Below are 8,420 nucleotides of genomic sequence, written 5' to 3' on the forward strand. Positions count from 1 at the left end.
GACAAAAATACCATTTTGACAATTTTCGTAAAACTTGTCTCGTTCTTGTTTTGACTTAGCTTCTACTTTAACTATTCCTACTCGATGTGATTCGTGACAGTGACCTCATGGATCCCAATGAACAAAGCTTGAGCTAAATACTTGGACTCAAAAGTTTACAAACCTTTTCCAAGTTTAGCTTACTGTCAACTGACTTCACTAAAGAGTTGACACTGAAAATCTCTCGGTTCAACTGAATTTATTTTCTACTGAATAATTCAACCTAATTGTAATGAGTGGATCAACAAAATATTATCAATGTTTACCCTTCATGAATATCATCAGCTAGTCGGGATTTATAAAATTACCATTATACCCTTCTAGCGATTATTTCCTCAACTCCTTTGTAGCTTGTGAATAAGTTAGAAACAATGTATTGACGAGGAGCTAACAAGTCACATTGTTTCATCCAAAAGAGTCAAGACTCAATTTGGACACTGGGCAGTTCATTTATTCACATTCCAAGGAACAAAGCACGAGGTGATATACATTGCATTTCAGTAATCTTGTACATGAATTCCATATCTATGAGAACTTCACAAAGTTACTCATGACATTCTCACAACTTAGTACTTCACCAATAGGCCTTGTTCGGAATCACATAGTGAGTCCGAACTCTGACTTTCTCAAATGAGAATACGTAAGGTGTGAAATGGCATGTCTCATTTCAGGATTAAGGTAAGCACGATGCAATTCATACGTAGTGACTTCGAGACATAAGAGGTTAAATGGTTTGTTCTTATCTTGTCTCTAGAAGTGCACTGGTCAATTCAGTACCTTCGGAAGATACCTAGATGAACTATAGAGTCTCCAACTCTCAATGCCTCATAACCAGACATCATAGATTCTTCTAACAATCATACTGAGGTCAATAGTCCTTTGACCCTTAGATTGCGAATGTATTGTTTTAAGCAAACTACGAAGAGTTTGTTCATGCAAATCTACATTTGTCTCTTCGTAAGTTGTTAGGTTTGTTTATGGACTAAAGACTAATGTTTTATCATAAAGCTTCAGACAAGTAGGAATGAATTAACGTTTCAACTTTTATTAATGAATACACTACTACATAAAGCACATTTTAAGACATCAAAATGGTGACTTAAAATACCTTCCGAGTCGTACCAGAAAACGACCTCTAAGTGAGTGACTTAAAAAGTCTGTGATTATTAAGACGTTATAAAAATGTCTCCAAATATTTAAGAAAAATGACTCAAAATCTCTAAAAGAACGACTTAAAAAATAGTCCACGTAGGCTAAAAAAAAGTGAGGTGAAGACATGTTAAAGACTTTTAAAATATATCTTCAAATCTCAAATAAAAACGTCTTCAAATCTCTATAAAACATCATAAAAATGGGTCCACGTGGACAAAAATAGCTGACATGGAGACAATTAGGAAGACATTTTGGTTTTTCATATATACATGGTTACTTGCCTAATTTATTTTTTGGGACTTGCATTTTTTAAATAATTTAATTGTCTCCTGAAAAAGAAAAAAAAATATGTACGCGTGTACGTATAGTCAATAACATAGTACTTAATGAATAAAAACTTCGTTTATGCGAACCTCAATATCAGTTCAAAAATCACCATATCAAATTAAACGTCATACAGTAAATACAGAACATTCAAGGGACAACCTATTACATAATTCCATATTACAAGTTACAACTGAAGTTTCATCTTTCACTTGCACATCCCTCCAAAATAGCTGGGCTCTTTCCTTTGCCTTGAAGCTGAACATACTGCTGCTTCAATTTTTTCTTTTTGAACTATGCATTGCATTATGATAACACTGCAAAATAATTTCAAAGTTCACACATGTTTATGTGCTATATAAGTCGTGTCACCTCATACGAGTCAATAGAGAGGACATAGACTATTAACAGGCAGTGAGTAATCTGCGTTCTTCCGCTGCTTTAGTATTGTTTAATAGAGCATAAATTATATGAATGCAAAGAAAGAAATGTGTCTATCAAAATCGACTAATAGTTTTATGGGAACAAAGATAAGACTGTAACTTTATTATTAATGGAAGCATAGTTAATGAAATATCACCTTCTCTGACTCATCTGTTAGATAAAGTAACACGTCTTTTTATGCTTGCTCAAGTGCCACAACAAAACGCTTGTACATGAAATTATGATTTGTTTATGAAGACTGATGATAGATATCACGAACTAATAGGATAAAGCCAATATCTTTCAATTGAAGATAAAAACATTTGGGGATTGGCCAGGTTGATTAAAAAAAAGAGAGAGAAACAAGAAGTACTTAGTTTCAAGCACTCTTCCCAGTGCCAACGGAGCAAGAGAGAGTAACCGTCTTTATCTGCTTTGGTGGCCGCTGGAATACGGTTTTGAGCTTACGATCACACAACAAACTAGAAACAATAAAAAAAATAATTGTTTTATATATGTATCAACAGGGCTGTTAATTTTTTTTTAATTCTTATCAGATTCGTCACATTCCATGTTCGAATTTGCATTATACAGATATTCAAATAGTTGGCATCTAGCCATGAAATCTAAAACAACTAAATGAAGAAACAACAAGAAAGAGCATACCCGGAGACAAAAAACTCTTTCAACGCATCGAAACCCATCACCACTGGATTTTTTCCCACCTTATTTGCAACCAATCCTGCAAAATTAAAATACTTGTTGAAAAAAAATGAAATAAAAGTAAACAAACACCAAGTAGTCAAGGGTTTCGGCTTGCGGATTTGGTTGTCATGTTTCTCTGGTTTCTTTGATTCAACGATCGGAGATTTTCCGGGCTTCTTTGGTTTGAAATGAGCACGTTTTCAAAAATCGATTTTGAAAATCATAGACCAAAAATTAAATATAGAAGGTGAAAGAAACCAAATAATAAAAGCCACCACAACCTCCTCTTGTTCCATGCCTTCCAACGAGGATACTGGTGAGGATGGCGGCGTGCTCGGCCTTTGATTTCTTCTCCTCAGGACGACGACGTAAATCGGTTGGGTTGTGGTTTAATTACAAGAATAAGACGTACAAGAAGAAATAAAGCGGTGGTTCAATGGGGCTTTGCTTTATTTCTTCATCTACTTTTCTTACTTTCAAAACCACCGCCTCATAGTTTTTCTGGCTAGGGCTTCGACAATCTATAAACAAATTTGACGGTTTCAAGAAACAAATAAATAGAGAAATCGGTTTTTTTTAAATGACTATCAAAATTAAACACCTATAATAATTTAAATCAACAGCCTTGTATTATTAACCAACTATATGCACGGAAAGAACTAAAAAAATTGCAGAGATATTATTGCATACGTGGAATTCCTAAAATAAAATATAAAACAAAAAACATATGTGGAATATATATTGCATACGTGGAAGTTGTGAATTGTTTTAAGTCATTTTACAAGAATGTATATAAAGAATTTTTTACAATTAATTTTAAAAGACATTCTAAGACATTTAAAAATGACTTAAAATTTATAAAATTATCAATGAAGTCGTTTTAATAATGACTTAAAATATCTTATAAAGTCATTGTATAAACATCTTAAAAACATATAATCATTTGATGAAGTCATTTTTTAATCGACTCAAAATATATCAAGTAGATATTTTTATGTAGTAGTGATAAGCAATTATAAGCAAGAGTCTTCATGAGACTTTATTACATCAAATGTACAATATAAAGACTAAAACTCTTCTTGTCGGCACCATTGACAACAGGAAGGTCTTGTACCAAAAACTCGGCAGTCTTGATAAAAAACATGCCACAATAATTTCTGAAGAAAAAAAACATGTGTAAATTAAAATGTGTCATTAAGAATGTTAAATGAAGAATTACAAATTTACCTATTGTCTTGTTGTGGCATTTGATCGTAGTGGACGACCTTGAATATTTCATCTTTAGTAAGTAGAACGCCGGCTACGTGTAGAACAAATGGTAAAATAGTGGCCACGTTTCTGACTTCCATGTCCACAAGCTTCTGATGTCTAGAGGTTGAACTCATGGAGCCGTACACCGTTATAGACCTCGAACGTACGTTGACAACAAAGAGATACCAATGTGCGGATCTATGATAGGAATGAAGACATCATCAACACCATCCCATGGGTCCACCAGTTGCTCCGATCCAATCTCCCCGGTTACGTGGTCGATGACACATTTTTGTAGTTTCTTCTTTAAGAATACCCCCGGGTTGGCTAGCGTTGAACTCCGTGTAACTATCTCAAAGATAGATACAGAAGATTGTTGAGATGACAATGAAAGAGGGACATAGAAAACCAGCCTTTTTCTTCTTGCGAAAGTAATATACGCGACGTCAATATGTCACATGACAATACATAAATTATTTCTTGGAAGTTATAAATTTGGGAAATCTGTCACGAAATGAGGTGATTTAGTGACACATCTGTCACAGACTGAAATAATTATGTGACACATCTGTGATAGACTCATTTCATTTCGTGACACATCTATCATGGACTCGGATCATTTTGTGACTGATGTGTCACAAAGTGCATCCACTTCATGACACATGTTCACGGACTCAGTTCATTTCGTGAAAGATGTGTCACGGACTCAGATAATTTTGTGACACATCTGTCACGAAATGATCTGAGTCCGTAACACATCTGTCACGAAATGATCTGTATAACAAGGCTTATTTTAAACTTACTAACACACATGAATACCTGAGCAGACGACCAACGAACCACATGTTGTAGAAGAAGGTCTTCTGGTTTATAGCCATCTGACTAAGTTCCATAGACGGCGATATGTTCTCTTCCTCCGGCTTATATTTTGGTTTGCCCTGAGCTATGGTTTTGTTACCCCTCTTCAAGCCGACACTCATCCACAACTTCATGATGGCAACATATCATGGTCAGGTCCTTTTGGTGATTTCCGATAGTGGTAGTTCATCAAGAAGCACATCGGGAGCATTTGTGAACCTCAGATATGGAAACGCCTTTCTGAAGGAGTAAACTTATCAACGCTGCTTCTTTGACGAGTCAATTATTTCTTCATAGGTGATTCATCAATAAGGATGGGGGGATTCGGTGTGTTCAGGTCGTATATCTATCCAACATAAAAACAAATTTTGTTTAATATTATGAAATGTATAATGAGAAAGAAAAAATGAGTCAACCATAAAAATGGAATACAATATTTTGATGTTTGATTGTGATAGAGGATAATGTCATGTTTGTAGGATAACAAGTCATATATCTATGCCTTCTTTATATGATAACAAGTCGTATGCTTCTTTGTAGGAACACAAAATGAGATACCTCCTGAACCCCATGGGTCCCTAACAAGTCATATTCTTCAATAGCCTCTTCATTCATATGGAATTCCAAACTAAGAGGCGTATCTTCATTGCTGCAAGCCATGTCGTCCTCATGCCCATCTTAAAAGCATTCAGTTCAACATGAGTAAGAGAGTGACATCAATATAACGGAATTCAGTTACTTCATTACACATGTGTCACGAAGTGCATCCACTTTGTGACACATGTGTCACGAAGTGTTGTGAATTCGTGACACCTGTGTCACGGAGTGCATACACTCAAGATTTTATATTTTTAAAATATAAATTAGTTGTGAGTGACATCATGTACCTCTTGTTGACCCATGTCCACATCGGTTTGCTTCTTTTTTCCTTCATCGATTTCGTTTTTCTTTTTCTCGTCAACGTCCTTTTTCTTCTGTTCTTTTTTCGTCATCTTTTTTCTTCTCGTCTGACTTGTTGTTCTTCTTCTCGTCCAGCTTCTTGTTCTTCTTGTCGTTGTCGTCCTTTTTCTTCTTCTTCTCCTCGTCATCCTTTTTCTTCTTCTTCTTCTTCTTCTTCTTCTTCTTCTTCTCCTCGTCATCTTTCTTCTTCTTCTTCTTCTTCTTCTCCTCGTCATCTTTCTTCTTCTTCTTCTTCTTCTTCTTCTTCTTCTTCTTCTTCTTCTTCTTCTTCTTCTTCTTCTTCCTCTTCTCGTTCATCTCTTTTTTTTCTTATCTTTTTCCCTTCTTCTTCGCCATCTATTCTTCATGCTTCCTCAGATTAGTCAATTTCTCGTCCTGATAATCGGGCGTTTCTCACTTGGTGCTTCTTTTCCACTACCATCCTACATTTGTAATCGTAGTATTGATCTAGTTCATCAAAAGCCACTAGGTAGCCCGTCACGACGTCCATAATCTCCTTTTTGAACTTCATGTAGTCCTATTTCATGTTTAGGAAATGATCGTGGAGATTTCCAACAAAATTTTCGAGAGGGTTGAGCAAGGACTATCCATGAGTATAATAACAAAGTCAGATGCGTGACAAACCAAGGTATTCCGTAACAGATGTGCCATGGTTGTTTAAACTTTGCGACACATGTGTAACGAAGTGCATCCACTCCATGACACATGTGTCACGAAGTGCATCCACTATGTAACACATGTGTCACAAAGTGTAGTGACTTCGTGACACATCTATCACGAAGTATAGTGACTTCGTGATACATCTGTCATGAACTATGTTGTTTAAACTTTAACAAAAATGGTGTTACCTCAATTGATTTCGATTGTGCTTGTGCTTGTGTTTGTGCTTCTATTTGTGGTTTTGGTTGTGGTTGGGATTGTGGTTGTGGTTGTACTTGTAGTTGAGGGGCGTATTTTTTTGGCTTCTTCTCCGGGCGTTTGTCCTCCACGGCTAGCATCATAGAAGTGGTTGTAATGCTTGAAAAAGTCTCGCCGAGCCTGTGAAATTCAACCTATATGGGGGACAAGAAAACAAATTAGTCATGAATATCAGGTATGAATTAACCTATATATATCTTACCCCGTTGACGCTGATTGCTCTCATGGCGGCCTCCTTAACAACTCTAGTTGACTTTCACCGACGCATTATTGGCCGAGCTGTGGTGGAGACTCTCTGATAAACCCCAAGTTTGTTAGGAAAGACAAACACTCGTACACCCAAACCTGAAGCGGTTCCACAAATCCGGCGAGATGGAGCTGTTAGGAATATTGCCTACTCAATATAAATAATTATTGAATTCGATAAGAAGAACACTGTAGCATTTATGATCACTGGGTTGAATGATGATATTAATATATAGAATCGATAACAACTATCTCCATAGCCTCTTTATTAAATTGAATTACATGTTGGGCATCTATGTTCAGGTGGTATGCTAAAACATGGTTGATGATTGATACATGCCTGGGAAGTTGTATCTAAAATCATATATGTGGAACACAAAGTGAAGACTGATCACTTATTTGGAGCATTCTACACTTTTGGTAAGTGTACGACCTAGAAAGACCTTGCATTAGATGTGTCGTTTAAACACCGTTATGAAACACTAGCCGAGGTCACTATGATGGTCACAGTGAGACTTGATCTAAATCCTGAAGTGATCATGGACTTCTAGGTCATATTGTCGGGTTCTTTGATTCATCACGTTAAAGGCCAATGAAGCTTGAATTAATAGTTGTTTTGGGAACTCGGGACATGATCGTAGAAGGGAAGTGTTTCACAAATACGGAATCTAGCCTTCCTGAAAGAAGGTAAATGTTCTCTCACCTAAGAGTTGTTTCCAGAACCGATAGATTGCCGACACTCTCGAAGTAAGCAACTCAAGAGAATCTTTCGATGGGGAAGCAAGAATGCTTAGGACTTATATGTATTAGAAAGGTATAATGGAATAATTGACTTTTTCTGGATACGGGTTGAACCTGGAGGATTTTGATCATGTACTAAATATATCAGTGGACACTCCTCACGATGAATAAATATAATTCTAGTATTAAAGCAGAGTTCAGTCTTAGCTTACACGGTGGAGTATTGACTAAGATTAAACGAATCGATCAAAAAAGAGGAAGTATTTTTTTTCATCTTTTTTATCTGATTTGTTAAGCTTCAAATACTAGGTCCATAGTCCTCGACTCGGCTTCGATAAAGACGAATAGGAACTTTCTAATTATAATGTTTTTATTATTATAATCTCACATGTTGTAATATGATTAGCAACATACATTCGGAATTTTGTTTATTTGTCGAATTAACTATTTATAGTGGAATTAATTATTTGTTGTTGGATGAAGTAATGAATTAATTGAATTTTGAGTAGGGCCTTATGAAAATTGCGAAATTCGAAATTCCTTGGCCCATGGAGAAGCAATTAATTCGTCCATACCCACAGTGAGTATATTGGGAAAACGCCCAAAAACGAAATCATTTGCTCATGGGTACATAAAATTCGAAATACCCATAGTGGGTGTAGTTGGAAAGTGCCCAATTTTTCTATGTGATGATTTCAATAAAGAGATAATAATATTTATAAGAAAATAAGATATTTTCCTTTATTCTCTCTCTATTTAAATTCATAATATATAGGAGATAATATTAGATTTGATATTATCTC

The 8,420-nt window shown here is 35.6% G+C and overlaps 1 long non-coding RNA gene across 1 annotated transcript; it reads right to left on the minus strand.

Moving 5' to 3' along the window:
* Positions 1 to 1,576: 1,576 nt before the first annotated feature.
* Positions 1,577 to 3,223, minus strand: LOC149395124 (uncharacterized). Its single transcript, XR_016297169.1, has 4 exons — positions 2,925 to 3,223; positions 2,605 to 2,680; positions 2,312 to 2,420; positions 1,577 to 1,832 (listed from the first exon to the last, which is right to left on the minus strand). It is a non-coding gene; the product is annotated as an uncharacterized LOC149395124 (long non-coding RNA).
* Between the last annotated feature and the right edge of the window lie 5,197 nt (positions 3,224 to 8,420).

Source organism: Urtica dioica, chromosome 5, assembly GCF_054948205.1.
Source record: "Urtica dioica subsp. dioica isolate 48M chromosome 5, U.dioica_male_clone48M_v1_H2, whole genome shotgun sequence".
Lineage (NCBI taxonomy): Eukaryota > Viridiplantae > Streptophyta > Magnoliopsida > Rosales > Urticaceae > Urtica > Urtica dioica.